Below are 21356 nucleotides of genomic sequence, written 5' to 3'. Positions count from 1 at the left end.
ACAATTATTTAATTGTTTCAGTTGGTTTTTGCTACCACCCTGAAAACTCACTGGCCTAAAATAACAGCTTTTATTTGCTCACACTTCTGTGGGTAAGCAGTTTGACTTGGTTTCACTGAGTGGTCCTTTTGCTGATCTCACCTGGTGGGTCACAAGTGGCTGTGGTCATCTGACAGCTTGATCGTAGCTGAATGATCTAAAATTGCCTCGCTCTGTGTCTGGCAGTTGTGCCAACAGTTAGCCAGGCCATGTGATCCTATCAGGTAAGCCTGGAGCTTTTAGGTGGCGACAGTACGTACTAAGTGGGTAATAGCAGAGGTATAAGGCCTGTTGAAACCTACTTAGGATCTGCATGTGTCCATTTATAATGGCATCAAAAAGAATGAACACTTAGGAAAATCTTAACCAAGGAGGTGAAAGACGTGTACACTGAAAACTATAAAACAGTGAAAGAAATTAAAAACACCAAAACATGGAAAGACATCTCATGTTCATGGATTGCAAAGCAATATTATTAAAATGTCAGTATTCTCCAAAGCAATCTATAGATTTAATATAATTTCCATAAAAATCCTGATGACTTTTTTTTTGCAGAAATAAAAAAAATTCATCCTAAAACTCATATGGAATTTTAACAGATTCAACTAGTCAAACAGTCTTGAAAAGGAGAAATAAAGTTAGAGGTCTCCTACTTCTTCTTTTTTAAAAAATTTTTTAAAATGGTTTGGCAGACCAACCCTTTTTTTAAAAGATTTTATTTATTTATCTTTAAAGGGGAAGGGAAGGAGAGAGGGAGAGAAATATCAGTGTATGGTTGCCTCTGGTGAGTCCCCTGCTGGGAACTGGTCTACAACCCAGGCATGTGCCCTGACTGGGAATCCAACCTCGATCATTTGGTTCCCAGGCCCGCACTCAATCCACTGAGCTACACCAGCCAGGGCATCCTACCTCTAGATTTCGAAACTTCCTACAAAGCTATACTGATCAAAATAAAAAAACTACAGTAATTAAAACACGCAGTTATACAGACCAATGGATTAGAATAAAAAGCCCAGAAATAAATATACAGAGCTCATGATTTTTGACAGTAGTACCAAGACCATTCACTGGGTAAAGGATGGTCTCATCAACAGTTGATGCTGGGAAAACTGGATATCCATGTGCAGAAGAATAGTGTGTGCCTTTACCTTCTACCGTATGCAAACAGTAGCTGGAAATGAGTCATAGATCTATAATAACAGGTGTCGGTGAGGATTTGGGGAAATTGGAAGCCTTCCTTATACACTGTAGATGGGAATGTAAAATGGTTTAGCTGTTGGGTAAACAGTATGGAATTCCTTCAGAAAAATTAAACAGAATTACCATGTGTTCCAGCAATTCCACTTCTGGGCATGTACACAAAAGAAGTGAAAGCAGGGACTCAAACAGGTATTTGTACATCCATGTTCATAGCAGCATCATTCACAGTAACCAACAGTGTTTGTTGATGAATGGATTAACAAAATGTGGTATATACATACAATGGAATATTATTCAGCCGGAAAAGGAAGGAAATGCTGACACATGCCAGTAACATGGACAAACCTTGCAGATGTTATGCGAGGTGAAATAGTCACACCAGGACAACGGCTGTGTGACTGTACTCACGTGAAGTACGTAGAGTGGTCAGATTCACAGGGATAGGGTACAGGATGGTGGTTTCCGGGGCCGGGGTAGAGAGGAGATGGGGAGTTACTACTGTGTAGTGGGTACAGAGTTCCAGTCTCACAGATGGAAAAAGGGACGGATGGTCCTGATTATGGCAGGGCAGTGCGAATGCACTTAATGCCACTGGACTGTGCACTTAAAAATGGTTAAAATGGTGGATTTTAGCTTAGGCATATTGTACCACACTAAAAAAAATAAGATGGGGGAGAAAGAATATGCATAGTGTCACTTCTGCCATATTTTGTTAGTCAAGATCCAGCACAAAGACAGTCAAGATTGAAGATTTTGGAGTCCTCCTATCTGAAAATTCCAAAACTTTGTTAGAAAACACTAATTTAACATATGCTCTGTTTTTTGCTTTAGATTATGGTAGGCACTATGGAATATATATACACACACACTTATAGACTCTATCAAGTCAAGAAGGCAAGGTATAAGTTACTAGGCTGCAATCCAGAATAATTCTGATGACAATAATTCTGTTGTCACGTGGTTTTGCATAAAAGGGGACTCCATAAAGGCTGGAGTAGTTAATGAAATCACAGTGTTGGGATGGGGGCTTTGTCTAAGCACTGGAGGAGGGATAGCAGAAGGAGGGAACGCAGGCACTACGAAGAATGATTAAGAAGCTTAGACAGGAAACCACAAGTTGTATCGGGTGGCAATGAAATGGAGTTCATTTGGAACAATCAAGGAAATGAAGTGGAAAGGGTCAGGTGGTGTGGACCTTGAGTACAAGATGGCAGAGTCTGATTTTTATTTTATAGTAGAAAGCCACTGAAGGTTTTCAAGTTGGAGAATGACATGATGAAGTGTGTAGGATATTAATGTCGATGGCAGTGTGCAGGGTTTGACTGACAGGGAAAGACTGGAGGCAGGAGAGACCTGTTATGTGAAATAGACTTGGCTTAACAATGGTTTGATGTATGACTTTCAGCTTTAGATGATGTGAAAATGATACCTTTCACATTCAGTATAAACCATACTTTGAATTTGGAATTTTGATCTTTTCCTGGGCTGGGAGTATGCAGTGAGGTGCTCTCTCACAGCGCTGGACGGTGGCAGTGAGCTGCAGCTCTCAGTTGGACACGTGCTGATGAGGCTAAACAGCAGGTACTTCACACTGTGCTGTGTTACCCTGTCTTTGGCGTATTGTGTTCTGAGCACGTTTAAGGTAGGCTAGGCTAAGCTATGCTGTTCGGGTAGGTTAGGTGTGTTAAATGCATATGTGTATTGATTTGATGTGTTCACTTATGATGGGTTTATTGGGACACAGCTCCATTGCAAGTCAGGGAGCAGCTGTAGGAATGAAATGGAGAAAAGGAAACAAAAGCAGGGATAGACGTAGGGTGCGTTACCAAAGGTCGGTCCATAGAAATAGCTGACTCACCAGACTGAAGAGTACTATTTTGGTTCAGGTGAGGAACAAAATAATAGAAAGTGAAAGAAAAAAAAGAAATATGGTAGCAAAGAGGCCTCAAGAGATCCTGTGACTGAACCCCATGTTTGCAGGATTATTTCTTTTCTACCTTAGGGCATGGAGCCTTAAAAGGGAAGAGGGGAGGGACGGGACTAGAGCCATTCTCCTTTCTTCAGCATTTACTACACCTGCCAACGGGAATGGCCTGGCCCTCTCATCACTTTGTGGAAAGTGGAGAATGTTTGAAATGGCTCCTGAGGATAGTGTAAATGGGAATACACAGGAGATAAATGAAGGAGTGCCAGATGAGTAAAGAATTACTAGACGTAGCAGTGAGTGCAGTAAAATACAAGGAAAAGGGTGTGGGAGGAGCTTAAAACAGGGTAGGAAAGGGGTAGGGGAAAGTGCAAAGAGGCTGCTGGAATACTTTGCCTACAAAGTAAGGAAATGCAGTAAAAGCAAAGACAGATTTCCACTTAAGACACCAGCCGGTAATGATAAGGGAAGTCTGGTCTCACTCATTCCATCATACAGTAGATGTATAATGTTTAAAAAATTGACTCATCAAAGTAAACAGTGTACTAAGGTTTATGGATTTATCTTCCTTCTATGTGATATATTCAGGGCTACCTTCCAAAACCACTGAGCTTTAGGCAGATCCCATGTCTAGTAAATAAAAATTGCTTAAAATAACCCTAAGTTGTTCTGACCATATTCCAAGATGTAGAAATCTTATCCTTCTGCACTGAGGAAAATAGGTCTTAAGAAAGAAAAATGAAAGAGAACACTTCATTGTCTTTTGTGATATTCAGAGCAGGTTCCGAAAGGACAGCACTTACTCCGAGGCGCCTGCTGGGCAGATGTGCAGAGTGGGAAACCTTCTTCATCCCACTCCTCTCTGCAGCGCAGTGTGTGTGTGTGTTTAGCATGTGTCCTTCGGATTTTCTCTGAACTCTTGTTTCATCTTATGTTCCTGCCTGTAATGAGATAATAGGAGAATTAATTTTTGTCTACCAATTTGGAGGTATTATAAAGATAGGAGAAAATGTATCGGGGCTAATTGGATCAATTATTTGAACGCTACTAAGAAAGTTCTGTTTCGGGTGTGCCTGTGAAGATTTATAAAACAAATATAAAAGGCAAATCTGTTTAGTATAGCACTAGTCTAATGTTTCAGTTTTTGTCGGAATTATTTCCAAACAGCCTTAGCCTCCAGATTGGTTAGTGGTAAATAGAGAGTGTGTCGATCATGTTTTGCAGTATCTGTTCTTAAATAGATATATTTTGGGTAACATAAAGATTTTGGAAAAAGAACAGAAACTTTAAAAAAGCCATCTGTTAACCTACTATATTTGTTCCAAATTAAAAATAAAAGAAATCAGATTGACAATAATTACTAGTATAAGAGGAATTCAGTAAACTAACCATTGTTTGTTTTTGACTCAAACTAAATTGTAAGATAACATTTTTTTTGTTACTGTGATTCTTAAATATTTATTTAATTGGCAGCATTCTTTTGAGCAGAGGGACACAATTCTCCAGGGCAGCATTGGATAAAAAGACTCAATCATTGTGTCAGAAGGAAGAAGTCCTCTCCTCCAAGTATAAATTTGTCTTGGACTTTTCGATTTTTTTTACAACCTTACCTCTGATTCCTGGATTGGCAAGTAGGTGTGGTTGTAGGGACACCAAAACCAAAAACAACAACAAAACACATGCAAACAACAACAAAACCCTCACTGCTACAAAATGCAGAAAGCAGTAAATCTGGAGAAAGTACCAGCCCTGCTGCTAGAGCCACTGTGGGCATTTTCAGAACCATCCCTAGTTCTGGAGGAATGTTTTCTCAGGGTCTTTACACCCTCCTAGAGCAGCCAACAGCTGTGCAGGGTAATAAAGTGGAGACAGTAGTGGGGTACGAGGGCCCAGAACACACCACAGCAACACCCGCCCGATGGGAAGCCCTCAGCAGCTCAGGCTCTGTGGGGGCCTTGAGGGGAAAACGTGAGCCAGCAGCCTCTGTCAGGGTTTTCCAGTGCAGCTGTATGCTACCAACTGCATTATTTACTTAAATGCAATAATGTTTTTTTGCTTTGCAAAGACATGTCGGTTAGAAGCTTCCCCTATAGTGTTCTCCTTAATCAAAGAACTACTTGTTCTCTTCAGCCCCGCATTGTGTGAACTGAGGAAACCACTCCATCGAGTGAAGTATTTAAGCATATTGTCATCAATTAGCTTTGCATTAATTAAATGATTATTGTCAAGTATTTCCAGATGTTTGCAAGAGTGATAAAGTATTAAAAGATAACTAGAGATAGTTCAGGTTTATTTCTTCTAGGGTAAAAAAGAAATAAACGCAGCATCTCGAATGCTTTAGTGGAGAGGCCTGGGATGGAAGTTTATGATTACAGGTGTACGTGTGGCATGAACTTGAGTGTATGTGGTGCATTGTGCTGTCACAGCTCACCCTTTCCTTGCAGAGCCAACAGGAAATTAAAATTAATGAGAAGCCTGCGCTTTGAAATACTTGCGGAATTCTCGACTATTCAGTCCTTTGCCAGCTCACGAAATCTGCACTGGCAGCCGTATCCCACAGATGGTGCGGCGTGTGCGCAGCTACATCACGTGACCGTCTAGTTCATGCAGAGTATTTATAGCACTCTGACCATCAATCTACTGGGGCGTTTAAGACACTCGTAAGCTTTGTTTGGAAAGGAGGGTGCCTTCTTCAAATGCGCTTATCTACCAGAAGAAAAAAAATGTTAGAAATTAGTCAGTCACTGGGCAACTAAGCTGGATTTAATTGATCTCGTAGTAGTTAAACACAGAAACTTGAGTGTCTCTGAACTGCTACACTGTTTTTCCCCCCCTAAGTATCACTTAGTCCATTTGGCCACCTGAGGTAGATGAGCATTTTGCTTTCTTACTCCTAAATGTGCTGTTTGTCTTCTGTAATTTCAGAAATTTTTACTTACATCGTCTACTGAAACATTAAGCTAATTCTGCTTATTTAGGTAATTAATACCTTAAGTTAAAATGCACTATATCATCATTTCCTTTACAAGGGAAAGTGAGCAGGCCCGTACTTACTCGACGAATCACGGGAAAGCACAGGTGCACTATGTGGTTTCTTGTCACCACGTTGGAATTTGTTGAGATGTTTAAAGCACATGGCAAAAAGAAAAACGGCCTACCAAAAAGAGTTCTACAAAGCATAAACTTTGTTCATACGGATTTTTTTAAATGCCATTAATGCAAAGCAACAAACGGGGGGGGGGGGAAATGCCATTTATTTAGAAGATTGTTTTGAAAAATTGGCTACTTTAAAACGAAGATACTGCACTCCAAGCATATGTTAGGGTGTCTGCAGGAGTTGTTTTGACTGTGTGGACCTTCTGTTCATACCCTCATTTAGAATGTTCCGTCAGTAATCAATGGGGGATTACATCAAAAGCAATATTAAGAACCAAGACTGGACTCCAGGATCAAAGAGCGGACAATGTGATTTATTACCTTTTGCTGTTAGACTGACACCCCAAGATGTTTGTTTCTTAAATAAACCATTCGACTTCAAGTACGCTGTTAGGATTGATTGAGGTTACTGCTGATGCACGTACAAGTTCTGTTGATAATAGTTCTTTTTTACTTTCACTGTCCTGAATTAAGTGTTTTGAATCTGAAATGATTTTTGTACTTTCAAACTTAGTTCAGGTTTTCAGAACGCACACAGTGGTGGAGTGTCAGAACCCCCCCACAACTGACTTCCGTCCCACTTCCTGACGTGTGTCTTTGAGGATGAAGTGTCTAGTCCCCTGGGGGCCTGGAGGACTAGGATTTGTTGGCCTGGTTAAAAACTACTGCTGACACCTTTCTCTCCTGTCCTGACATTAGGTTGGCAGTTTTTTCCATATACCACTCATTCATTAATCCAACTTTTGTTAGGTTGGATTCATCATGTTGGAAGACTTTCCAGTAAATAATATCTTTATTTTAATTTTAAAAAAAGCCCCAAACTAGTTTGGGTTTGTAATTTTGTCCATCAGTAGCACAAAACACCTTCTTTCCAGGAATATAGACAGATAATAAGGAGATCTGGGAAAGGATATCAAACTAATGTTTAGTAATAGGTAAAAGAATTTTGGAGAACAGATAATTAATTTATTTTGAAGATAGATGTTCATGGTTCTTAACAAAGTAACTTTTTTTCTTCATGAATTAAGGCATGGTCCATGTTTAATTTGATAGTATACTATTGCAAGTAAAGCTATTGTTAATTATTAAGGTGTCTTAGAAAAGGCTCAGTAACCTGGGTTAGAGTGTCAGGTTGTAATCTGCAGTCCTTCGGTTTAGTTTTTAACTGTCTATCATAATGTGAGACTGCAGGTGAAGCTACATAATAGCCAAGGAGGCAAATGTAAAAGGCTAATAACCAGCTATACTCCTTTACTAAGTGGTCAAATGAAAGGAATAGTCAGTTGTGGATTGTCATTGCTAAAGGAAAATCTAAAACAGATAGTCATTTTAGTCATTATATTCTTCAATGAAAAGAAATTTACTGTCTTTAACTCATTAGAACTTCATCGATGTTACAAAATTGCCTTACTGTTGATTTTAAGCATTTCGTCATCTGGCCGTGACTGTGCACGCTGAAAGGCCTCCCTTAGCGGGTCTGTATGAGGCGCAGTAGAAACAAGATGCAGATCAGTTCCCCCTCGGTTTGCAGAAATCAGTGAATTGCAGCTAATGGCTGCAAACAAATCATTTTCCCATTTTCCTTCTGTATAGAATTATAGGTATAATCTTCTAGGAAATACTCTTTAAATGGCTCAGTTACAGAAATGGTTATGATGCAACCCTTAGCAGTCCAGTAGCTATCATTTAACAACAGCTCTTTAGATGGACTGTTGTTGTCGTTTGTAGAGCACTTTTTTAGAATTTGGTCAGCCGTGAGCTCCCTTCTTATATCAGTTGCCCTCACCTAGAAGAATGTTTTCTTGCTCTATATTCATTCACTTTTTTCCCTCTTGACTCCACATTAAAAAGATCAAGCTTCCATTTGTTTTGGTCCTGTGCCATGACTCGTGATAGGCAGCTGCGTTAAGTTTAAAACTTCAGCGTGTTTTTTCAACTAGCCATGTCTTAAAGGTATGTACATTTCTGTCTGCAGGTATAATTTTACTATTCAGAATTTTTCTGTCATTTTACTTCTGGCTAAACTAAATACTGGTAGGGAAAAAAGAGTAGCTACTATATATGGAGAGCTTACTGTGTGCTCAGTACGTCTCAAAGCTTTCTTTTGACAAAGATCCTTGGATGATCATATTATTATCCCACCCTGCCCCCCTTCTTTTTTTACAACTGAGGAAACTAAGGCACAGAAAGATTAAGTTTGGGGGTCAGAGTCTCCTAGCTTCAAGGTGGCAGAACCAAATCTGAACCTAGGAAATACAACTTTAGAATTTGCCCAGTTTCAACAACTTACTGTACTGTTACTAAGCCTTTAGTGAAGAGGTTAGTTTGAGTCGTAAGATAAAGCTATTAAATCAAGAGAAAGAGGAGACAGGTAAACCATGGCACAGAACCCAAACTGGAACCATTAGAATAAAGTAGGGGTTCAGACATGGGCCAGGCAGATATGCAGGGGCGAGGTGAGCTGGTGAAGCCCACACGGAAGGCTTTTCTGCACACCTCCCCCAAGAATAGGTCCTAAAGGCGGTAATGCCCACTGAACAGAGTAATACTAATTCTGATCCAAGAGTGAGCTAGTTTGTGAAGGCCTCGATTGCCAAGCTGAGGCTTCTAGCACGTATTTAGTCTTAATCCTGTGGTCAGCAGATAGCTAGTGCAACATTTTTATCAGGAAAGTAACTTGTCAGACTTTTTAGTGTCCAGGGGAAGAATAGACCGGATTTGGAGAGAATGGGGACCTAGGAGGACTGGACTAAAGACTGTTGACATTATCAGAGTTGATAAGGCAAAGATAGTGGTATTAGAGAAGAGAGGCTACCTCTGTTTAAGAAATCACGGAGAGTACATTAGATATTAGATGCATTAGGTATACCAGTTCTGTGCAGGGGGTTAGGGTAAAGAAGTTTCCTGATTTAGAGGATTAGATGGATGCTGTTGCCATTGGATAAGATACAAAATAGAAAAGGAAGGGAGAAAAAGTTTTGGAGATAAGGTATGGAGAGGGTGAGCTAGTCAATTTGTTGTGGATGTACTAAGTTTGTGATGTCTGTGGGACATAAAATCTACTAAGTAACTGAAAACATATGACGAAGCCATGAAATTGGGAATATTTGGCTTGAAAAGGATGCATGAGATCGCCCAGAGAGACAGGGAATCCCAAACGTAAGGTGGACAGAGGAGCTGTGGACAGAGGAGACTGGCTTTGTCAGGCTGTGGGTGTCGGTTGAATCGAGCTTCAGCAGGCAGGTAGCAGCTGTCACTTGAGAATTTACTATGGGTGACACTTTGGTTTTTTAAAATTGGGTGTGTATCGGATATATAAGTATGTAAGCACTGTTTAAACCGTTACAACTCTTTGGAGATAAACCTGAAACCTTTCCTCCAAACCCATTTTAAACCATGCAGTCTCCAAGCTCCCTTTTCTGTCCCTTAACTATGCCTTTGGATAAATGCTACATCTTTCTGGTCACTTTTCCTTAGTGACTAGTTTAAAATTTTAATCTCAACTTTGACTTAAATCTCACCTTATTATTCCCTACTGTACATCTCAGGGCAGGCCACCTATGTGGTTTAAGGTAGTTGGGAGAGGGTAGTTCCCCTCTCCCGGGTCTAAAAGGTGGGATGGGGAGTGGGCCAGGGTGAGGGGTAGGTTAGAGGAGAGACAGAAGAGAATCTGGACATCCGAAGACGGTGTGTCCTGCTCTGGCACAGTCCAGTTCCAACTGCTGCAGAAAGTCTGGGCTGATGTGATTCTCATGTGGACAGTATGTGTGGTTTTCTGGGACAGAACTGTCCTGGCTTCCTTTCTCACTGAACCCTTCTTTAGAAATGGACAGCTCATCTCCTTTCTCTTTCAACAATTTAAACCCCTCTCTAGATAGGTCATTGGATGCACTTGACCATCAGCTGGCTTTCTTCCTTTAATCTGTGTTTCCTTACGTGGAGCCATGGGAATCGGTGATGTTCTATTTGTAGGGCCTCAGGGAATGAGTGGGTAGGTGAGAGGAATTTCCCATTCTCTCCTTCCCGGTTATTATATTATTTCTATGGCCCATTTGTGTCTGCAGGTACAGGCTGCTCCGTCAAGCCTCCCGTGGACAGAAATAGTTTTCCCCCACCCTTGCACACTTCCAGGGGTATATGTTAGGTCCTGCAAGAACATTTTCACCAGGCTAAATTCTTTTCTGGTGGCAGCACCACACAAGTTTGCAGGTCCCCTGTTTAGCACTCAGTCAGCTGGGAGTAAGGGAGTGAAGGGCCAGTCTCCCCTTCTTGCAGGGACCCACAATGTCTATGATGGAATATCTTGGTGCTTCACAGCTTGGTTTGAGTGAGGAAACTCTCATTAACACTGCACCCGTGCTGCTGATTCACTGTCTCCTGACCGGGAGTCCTAGGGCTCCTTCTACACTCCCTGGTAAACTGAGGTACAACGGTTTGGCTCCATTTGGTGTGTGCATGGCTGTCTGGAGGATAGGGGTGCTTGTGCGTCTTTCTCTTTTCCGGATTAGTCTTCAATTCAGGGGCAGCCAGAAACTCCCAATCAGCATTCTTTTGTCAGAACAAACAGTACTGGTTTGACAATACATTTTAGAGCATTTCATGTTTCTATCTATAGAAATATTTTAGTTCCTTCATCATTTATCCAGGGAACATTTTTTACGTCCTTGCTACATGCCATACTCTTATAATGGCAGACATGCTGTGCACTCGTACTTTAACAAGTTGCTGCCCAGAGGAGCCCCCAAACCGCATATGAACGCTTAATTACATAAATTGCCCAGACCCACTGATCTGAAAAATCTGATTGTTGTAGAATCAATGGCTCAAAAATAACAACATGAAACTGAAAATGTGAAATTTTAAGTGAAGTTATTTTTGACTACACAGCAATGTTTGGCCAATATTCAGAATTCATTCTATCTCTGATTACAGAATTTCTGGTGGCCTCAGTTACGTAGAACCAGTGAATCATGTGGACCAGACTGATCATTCTTATAGATCATATACTTGAAGATTTAGTTTTAAGTTTCTTTGAGAGGAATTTAAGTAAGGTAAACTCAAGTCTTCTTTTACCAACTTTTGCTGTGAAGTTTTTAGCTTTATGCTAATAAAATATTTAGTGGCTACTGCCCACATGTGGCATGTATTTATTTAGCTCTAGTTCATACCATCTAGAATTCTGTGAGACTTCAAAGATTATACTTACCTTTTGTCTCCAAGGTAATACTAATATTTCTCAATTTGTTGCTTTACAAAAGTTGAGTCTGAAGGTTTAACTGTGAAAGTGAACAAAATTCATATGAAGGAGCTCAGAAAAAATTAGGCAAAACAGTAGTATCTCCATTTATGGTTATTATTCTGAAAGGTTAAAAATCACATCCATTTTAAAAGCTATAGGTTATTTTAAAATGGATATATAGGTTTTTTTTAAATTAAAAGTTTCTGTTTTGTAACAAAAATGCTTAAACATTTCATGCATATCAGTTTTGCTTTAACAATGTAATTAATGCATATTCTCTAAGTTACATGCATATTTCTCTAAAGTCACCTTCATTTTATAGCTTGTTTTATATTAATATTTAAAATAAGTATCAACAAAATAAAACCAGCCTTTCATGATAGGGGAAGTACTCTTAAAACAATTGGACTTTTCTAATCAGGTTCTATTTCTGTGTTTAGATTGATAATATATCACAGGGGAAAGTGGATTGTATTTACATATGAATATACTTCCTGAATTCATTGTCATAATAAATTCTAAAAAGAAATGGCAACTATGTAAGATGAGGCATTTAAGAAACGTACCATCTAAGTAAACACAAGATTCACAGCGTAGCTTAGAAAAATAGCCTAAATATTGTAAATGCTATGAATTAGATTTTTAAATGAGTATACATTTTATACACACACACCCCTAACCTCAATTTGAAAATATGGTCCTAAGTTATATGTGTCATTTAAAAAGGTTTAAAACTAAAATAAAATTTATATTGATGTGCCAGCCTTAACAGTGCTTAGGAAAACCTTAGAAAACAGCCTAAGAAATTGCTATTGAATCCTGTCTAAACATATTTTATCCAAGTGAAGAGAAGGAAAGGTATTTTGTTCCTATAATTATTTTGCTTTTTTCTAACTTCCCTTTCATCATAGGCTGAATCTCGGGTTAGATTGTTAAACAAACTTCTAAGATTAAAAAAAGTCTTAAGGTAGGTGATTAGAAAGAGACTTGACTGGGCAAATTTGGGGTGGGTTTTGGAAAGGTTTTCATTTTTTTAGACCGATTTCCCTGAGCTTTTGTTTACTCATTTTATAAAGCATGTAAGAATACATCATTAGTTTTTTTTACTTGAACTTTACTAATTCTTTTGCATTTTAAAAGAAATCATGATCATATGGTTAAAATATTTATTGGAAAGCTTTTTAGAATATGTGCACCACTAATTTTTCTTACCTAATTCCTGTCCAATCGTGATAGTAATTCTTAGTCTTAAGTTGAGGACTTTATTTTAAAGTCATTTTCTCATAATATTTTTTCCTAACTTGTCTTGTTCTTAATTAATCTAAAACTATCAGCCACAACTATTTTTTAAATTTTATAACAACTTTATTGAGCTGTAATTCACATACTATAAATATAGCCCACCCTCTGTATATGTAGATTTCCAACTATTGAGTTGACCCTTAAACAACGAGGGCTTGATCAATTGAACTGTGGTTAATTGAAAAAGTTCTCATGTAAATGGAGCCTCGCAATTAAAAATACAGGGATATACACCCTGGCTGGTTTAGCTCAGTGGATTGAGCACAGGCCTGTGAAGCAAAGGGTTGCCGGTTTGATTCCCAGTCAGGGCACATGGGTCTCAGGCCAGGTCCCCAGTAGGGGACACAGGAGAGGCAACCACATGTTGATATTTCTCTCCCTCTCTTTCTCCTTCCCATCCCCTTTGTCTAAAAATAAATAAAATAGATTTTTAAAAAATACAGGAATATGGAATTAGGGTATATATGTATAAGCAGTGAAAGGCTTCCAAGTGTATAGAACTACTTGGCCATGTTTTGTCTTTGTTTTTTGGTAGGTGGTGGTACTGACCAACTCTTTACAATTGTTCATTCATTCATAAATATTACAGTGATTTTTGTATAATTTGACATGTCGATTCTAAATTTTATATGGAACTGCAAGGGATCAAGAATAGCCAAAATGACTAATATGTGCCTGATATTGTTCTAGATACTATTTATAAATCAATCAATACAGCAGACAAAAATCTCTACTCTCACAGAGCTTACATTGTAGTGGAGGAAACAGTCAATGACCACAATGAATTAGTAAATTATAGAGTATGATAGAGACAAATAAGCCAGCTAAGAGATGAGGCCAGTGTTGAGGGGGGACGGTGTATATAATTTTGAATAAAATTGTTGGGGAAGGCTTCATTGAGAAAGTGACATTTGAGTCAAGACTTGGAAGAGGTGAAGGACCAAGCAGGGAGTGAGCCACAGGAGTATTTGGAAGAAGAGCGTTCCAAGTAGAGTGACCAGCCACTGCAGAGACTCTGAGATAAAAGCCTCCTTTGGCGTGCTGGGGGACAGCACAGTGACCCACTTGTGTGGGGGAAGCTGAGTGGACGAAGGCCGTATCCTGAGAAGATAAAATCAGAGAACAGGGTGGGAACATGGGAGTGGTGGGACAGTGGTAGGTTCTTGAAGGAATTGTGAGGGTTTGGGCATTTATTCTAAGAGAAATATTTGATTGGTAACTGATGGGCTTTAAAGCGTTCCCTCTGGCCACATTTGAGAATCAATCTAGTGGAACAGGAGTAGAAGCGGGGAGACTAGTTAGAAGGCTGTTACAATCATCCACACAGATAGCACTGGAGGTAGAAGAATTGGTCGGATTTTACCTGTGAAATATAGCCACCCGAGCCCAACATCTCCCGAAGTCTCAACCCATTACAGCATCAAGTGAGAGTTAAGAATCCCATCTAAATATTGTCAGTTCGTAAATCCAGAACCTCATCATCTAGATCTAGTACCTCCACTGCAGAACTGTTAAGTGAGAAAACAAGGTATCTACCCCCAAATACAGTAGTGGGACAGGTAGAGTATAGTAGTTAGAGACACTACAAAGTGGAGACGATGGATGGAAGGAAAGAATCAGTCGCCAGTGCCAAGCGACTTTGACATCTAGTGATGAAAATTCCATTATGCTTCTCTGGTTTGAGGCTCTGCCATCTGGCTCGAATACTCCACCCTTTGAGTCACCCTTTCTTTTCTTGAAGGGTAACACATATTTGTTGCCACATAGTAGATTTTGGGAGTCTGCAGCATTCCTTTATTTTATCCTTTCCTTGTCACTCTCAATCTGAGTAGGCAGTGCTTGTGCTCATACAGCATTCTCAAAGACCTTGTGGGTCTCCTGTGTGCGTCACAGGGATCTACACCATTAGACAAGAAGGTCCTCCACACATCTGTCCTAGACAGTCCTTTCTCTCTACGCATGGCCCATATGTTGAGATAGTTGAGGCGATCCATGTCACACACCTAAGCTCTTTAGCAGTAGCAAAACGTCCAGACGCACACCCTTGACCTTCTTGCCACAGTATGCTTTCCTAACGTGCATCTCCTAATTTGGACATCTTTTGAAACCTGCATAGGCTGAGAATTTCCCAAATCATCAAGTACTGGGTTTATTGTTTCGTTTTGTGCTTAAATTTTTGTTCAGTTCTTCCCACCAGTCTCTTTCTTCTTACAATTTATTCCCTTCTTACAAGCTGCAAAGGGAATCCAGAGTGTACCTTCAGTACTTTGCTTGGAAATTTCCTCAGCTGAATAACATCACTTACAAGTTCTGCTTTCCACATAACTGCAGGACACAATTCAGCTGAATTTTCTGCCACTATATAACAAGAATCATCTTTCCTCCAGCTTCCAATAAAATGTTCCTTGTCTCTTCCCAGTGGTCCAAATGGTGATGAAGGAAAATTACAGCAATATGAGATAATAATTTATGAACAAAATCTCTTGAAGGGCAGGGCCATGTCATGCTTTGTATGGTACTGACCTCAGTGAGGGTTTAATGGCTACACAAAAATTCACCAATTTTGATAATTTTTTAATACATGCTGATATGACAGCTGTCACAATACAATCTAACAAAATTGTTTCAGATGAAGTTAAAGACAACTAAGCACTACTAGAGCCATTATATTAAAAAAAATCAATGAACTTTTTGGCCAACCCAATAGTTTCTGGGATCTCTTCTTCTCATTTGCATCTAACTTAGAGGTTGCCTCTTCTCTTCCTGCCCAAGCCACACTAGAATGTGATAACAGGCGTTTTCTTTGTCCCTGATTCAGACGAGATCTTCACACAGGAATTATAGAAGAATAAGATTTGGGAGATTTTTTAAATATATTGTTAAAAATACCATTCTAAGCCATAGCTCTCCCTAATTGCCTTCCTGCGCCTTAGCTTTTATGACCGTTCTTTCTCATTTCTTTACCTGCTTCTAGGCTTGCTCTTTTGTGGATTCTCTTTTAGTTCTCTAGCTCTCTCTTTACTGGAATCACACCTGGTATTTCATTTCATTAAGCTGAAACTACCTCTTGACAGTCTTGTGGCCTCTCTTATTCAGCAGCTGCTTTTCTTTGTAGTTGCTGCTACCATTTTCTCTGTGAGCATTTCGAACAGTCCGTTGTTGTGATTTGTTTCTTGTACCTTCGCATCATCTTTTGCTGCTTTCCCTGAAACACGTTTGGTCATATAATATTCTAAGCATTGTGTGTATCTAACAGCTTTATTGAGATCCAATTCACAATTTACTCATTTAAAATGTATAATTCAATGACATTTGGTATATTCACAGAGTTAGACATCCCTCACTACAATTTCAGGACACTTTCATTTACCCTAAAAAGAAACCAGCACCCCTAGCCATCCATAGCCACCATCCCCATGCGTAGGCAATCACTAATTTTACTTTTAATCTTCTAAATCTACAGATTTGCCCATTCTGAACATTTCATCTAAATGTAAATGTGATAGGCGGATTTTTGTGTCTGGTGTCTTTTAGTTAGCATGTTTTCTAGGTCCATCCACGTTATAGCATGTATCAGTCCTTCATTCTTGCTTATAGTTGAATAATATTTTATTTTACAAATAGGATATTTGTAAAAATATTCTATTCTGCCGCATTTTGTTAATCCATTTATCAAGTGATAGGCAGTTAGATCGCTTCTGCCTTTTAGTTATGAATAACGCTTCTGTGAAAAATTTTGTACAAGTGTTTGAATAGACACATGGCTTCATTTCTCTTGGGACTATAACTAGGAACGGAATTGCTGGATCATATGGTAGAGGTAGGTTTAGCCTTTTGAAGAACCACCAGACTGTTTTCCAAAGTGGCTGCGCCATTTTACATCCCCACCATCAGTGTATGATGGTTCCAGTTTATCCACATCCTCCTTCACACTTTCTGTTGTCTATGCAAGTGGGACAGAAGGACGTTTTATGTAAAAATTAATTCAAAATGCATCAGAGACCTAGATGTAATCGCCAAAACTATAAGGCTCTTAGAAGTAAACGTAAGTGTGAACCTACATGACCTTGGATGAGGCAGTAGTTTCTTAGATGTGTCACCAAAAGCACAAGCAGAACAGCAGCAACAACACAACAAAACCCAGACCGATGACAAAACCGGACCTTATCAAAATTAGAAGCTTTTGTACTTCAAAGGACCCCATGACAGTGAAAAGACAACCACAGGGTGGAAGAAAATACCTGCAAACCATACATCTGATGTGCAACTTGATGTAGAATATATAAAGAACTCATATTTATAGCTCAGTAAAAATACTAAGAGCCCAGTTAAAAATTTGGCAAAGGATCTGAGTACATATTTCTCCAAAGAATGTATGTAAATGGGAAATAAGCAAGTGAAAAGATAATCATTAGCCATTGGAGAAATACAGACAAAAATCATACTGAGATACTGCTTGACATCCACTAGGGCTGCCGTAATAAAAAATATGGGGCAGAGGGGTACAAAAGTAGGTTTGTAGTTGTACGTATGAAAAATAGTACAGTAATTGACAAACAGTTGTACAGGAGTGAACTCTGTGTCTCCCATACTCACAACTGTGAACGCACTTCTGCCCCCCACCGCGTACGCCCGTTCACCTGCCAGCGCCACGCTGCTGTCTTGACTACGGTGGCTCTGTAGTGAGTTTTAAAATCAGGGAGTGTGGTTTGTCCTTCGACTTTGTTGTTCTATTCCAAGATTGTTTTGGCTTTTTTCAAATGTCGGTAAAAAAATAACATCTTAACCTCTGGTAAATGTGTGGACCAGTGGTGTTCAGCCCACTGGACTGTTGTGCGGCCAGCCTCTGGAACTCATCCCATGCAAACCTGAAACTCCACACCCATTAAGCAACTTGCCTTCCTCACTCCTCCTAGCTCCCGGTTACCACTGGTCTGCTTCCCATTTCTGCGAAGTCCACGCCTGTAGACACCGCTTGTAAGTGCAGCTACTCTGGAAAACAGCTTGAGAGTTCCTCAGTCACAGAGGATTTATCTCTGTGTGACTGGTTTACTTCACTTAGCACAGTGTCCTCAGGGTTCATCGCTGTCGTAGCTTGAGACAGGGTGCCCTTCCTTTCTAAAGCTGAATAATATTCCATGGTATGTTTTGGCTTTTTAAAATTTCTTGAATTTCCAAATGAATTTTAGGATTACCTTGTCAGTTTTTGCAAAGAAGTCAGCTGAGATTTGGTAAGGATTGAATCTCTAGATTCTGTAGATCAATTTGGGGAGTATTTACATGTTACATGTTAACAATATCTACATGTTAACAATATTCAGTCTTCCAGCCTATAAACATGGGATGTCTTCTTTAATTTCTTTCAGTAATGTTTTATAGTTTTCATAGTATAAGTTTTATACTACTTTTGTGAAATTTATTCCCAAATATTTTATTTTTTGATGCTATTGTAAATGGACTTGTTTTTCTTAATTTCATTTTTGGTTTTCTCATTGCTACCATATGGAAACGCAGTTCATTATGTATATTGATCTTGTATTCTGCAAACCTTTGAACTCATTCATTAGTTGTAGTATTTTTTTTGTGGATTTCTTAGGATATTCTACGTATAAGATCATGTCGTTCACAAATAGAGATAGTTTTACGATACTGTGTTTAAATTAATTCCACAGACATGTACCACGTGCAGAGGACTTGGCTCTGTGCCGAGCACTGTGCCCCCTGTTGGGAGGGAGTACAGAGAAGGAAACCAGGAGCTCACTTTCACGAAGCATTGCTGTCTGGTTAGGGGAGAGATCTTTAAACCAGCCACACAATCGAGCATCGTCAGTACCGTGATAGGGAGATATGTAAGGTGCTCTGGTAGCACAGAGGAGAAGGACTGATGCTCTGGGGGGAGTTAGGGAAAGTTCCACACGTAGTTTTCAGAGTCTGGACTACTTTGTAGATAAGTAGCCACAGTTATGTCAGCTTGTCATTTCAAGGCCACAGTGATCTTAGATACTTAAAAATCATTGTGTAGTGCTTTAGCTTTAAGATTTTTAGGTCTATCAAAGTTTAAGCAGATTTATATTAATAGTGAGACAACAATTTGAGTTTTCAAAGTACTAGTATATACAGATGCTTGATTCTGTAGTAAATCTGTTGCTATAAAAGCATATGATCACATTTGGAAAATTGCTGTTGCATGTCTTGGCAGTTTGTTGAGAACTGAAAACTTTAAAACTAACTGGTGTTTTGATAGATTAAGTTCAAGGCCACCTTTTGTTTAAATGATGTTTTGTTTTCTGTAATTAGACCATGCTAGGTGAATTAAGTATGGAATTAAAAACAGAAGGTTTGGCTAATTCTCAGTAAATGAGTACAAAATACAGGGTCATTATCCATCTCCAGTGAGACTCCAGATGAGCAGAGCACATGGAACTATTTATAAAACATTTTGCATGGTCAGAGCTGCTCTAGGTTGCCATCCGTGGCTTTTAAATTAAAGTATTCACAGACTTTCAGAAAAAGGTACCTGTGCTCATCTAAATGGAAAACCAAAAAAGATTAGAATCTAATCTTCTACCCCAAATAAAAAGGTAACCTATACTCCTTCTGCTTCAAAAGTGAACATTTATTATGTTGCTTGGCATACTGAGTTCACAATTAAACTGTTGATAACTTTTGAGAGTTCCGAGTCTCAGTTGTTTTCATGTTCACACACCCTGGAGATGTGCAAGGAAAACAACTCTGGTTCAGTCTATTTCCTCATAGCTTAGTCACCGTGGAGCCATGGGATGGGAAGCCTGGGAAGAGTTTTAGTTAGAATGGTTTTTCTTTTTGTGATTCAGGAATGTGGTGCTTTTAGAAAACAGGTGTTTTATTTTGTGGTTTGATTTATGGAGAAAACTAGAATTGGTTACTGGAAGCACTGACCTTAAACTTCTCTTGGAAATCCCTTCACAGTGCGGCTCCTGGTGCCTCTCCAGCTCTCTGCTCACATTCCCCCAGCTCCAGCATCACTGCCCCGTCATGACTGCCGGGCTCAGCACTGTATCCTAGTAGCACGGGTGGTTGGGCTAATAATAGTTGCTCAAACAGTATTTGTTCAGTGAAATAGTTGCTAGGTAAATGCTACAGATCTGTAATTTAAAATAGATTGAAATCAAAATAATACATGTATTAAAAATCTAATCTCTTCCTAGACATTGTACTAGGCAATGGTAAAACAAAAATAATAAGTAATCTCTTATTCTTTATTCTGAAATAGTATAAATTAATTGAAAAACTTTTCTTTTTGGGCATATGTTGTTATAAAATTTTTTAAGTTAGGAGAATAGTTCAGTAACTATTGATCTGAGGTATAAGGCCTATTGTTAATCTCCTAATCTAAGCCGGTTAGGTCGTTAAGATGCCCATGAAAACAATTACGATGCAGTAAGGTCATTGTACAGTGGGAGAATGTACAAAGACCACCAGAGTCTATCTGATAAAGGGGATGCTGTTTAAAAAGTTAACATTTAAACAGATGCCTAGAAATTGATTCGAATGTGCCAAGCAGACAAGTGAAAAGATAATGTCATAGTATGGACAGAAGAATCGGGCGTGGGGTAGCATGTTCAGTGTTGCTGGAGCCTAACGTTAAGTCGGGAAAAACTTTAAAACTAACTGGTGTTTTGATAGATTAAGTCCAAGGCCACCTTTTGTGGGAATGTGGAAGAAGAGGGGCCGGTACGTTTGTGCCATACAAACAAGTTGAGAGTGTAGCTGGATAACTGAGAACCACTGAAAGAGTACAATAAACTGGTCTGTAGAAACTAGATTGCAAGGGATTGCTATTAGAGGTAGAGCCATCTTTAAGGAGACGGTTGCAGTATAACATAGTCCAAATGGAATGGGTGGCAAGGGACAGTTTGAAAGAATCTCTAGTCCTTCATGATTAGATCTGGGAGGAGAGGAAAGAATCTCAGATGATTTCCAGATGTTTTATTTGAACGACTAGGTGAGCGATGGTTCCATTCGCTGCATTAGGGAGTAGTGACTTAAGGGGGAACGTGATGACTTAGCCCTGGCCATACAAGTAACTATTCAGAAATACCTGTTTTGGGGGGCACATCCAGAAAGGGAGTGCCACAGAAACATCTGTCTGGACTAGAGATTTGGAATTGTGGGGCATTTTTTAACTAGTGTAGTAGAAGTCATGAATATAGAGGGAGAATAATAATAGAGGGACTGAGATATGTCCCCGTGGAATATCAACAGAAGAAGGAATGTGAAATCTTAGATATTGAGGATGGAAGCTTTTCAAAAAAAAGAGAAGGTGAATGTGTAAAGAGCTTCTGCAAAATTAAATTATGAGAGCTAAAAACTGGAGATTGGGTTTGACATTTAGAAGGTCAGTGTTGCTTTTAAGTGAAGCAGCCCCAGAGAGACGGTGAGGCCCGAAGCCAGATTGCTTCAGGCCGAGGAGTGAATCAAGGGAAAGAGTTGACATCCTTCTAGGAGTGGCTTCTC

General features: G+C 39.4%; 1 protein-coding gene across 2 annotated transcripts in view; it reads left to right on the top strand.

The window, feature by feature from the left end:
- The window catches only part of STK3 (serine/threonine kinase 3), a 249686-nt gene that overhangs the window by 190852 nt on the left and 37478 nt on the right, over window positions 1-21356 (top strand). The window lies entirely within an intron of this gene.

The sequence above is a fragment of the Sturnira hondurensis genome, unplaced genomic scaffold (assembly GCF_014824575.4).
Source record: "Sturnira hondurensis isolate 20B ecotype Veracruz unplaced genomic scaffold, ASM1482457v3 Scaffold0006413, whole genome shotgun sequence".
Lineage (NCBI taxonomy): Eukaryota > Metazoa > Chordata > Mammalia > Chiroptera > Phyllostomidae > Sturnira > Sturnira hondurensis.
This window is presented reverse-complemented; position numbering and strand designations above follow the sequence as displayed.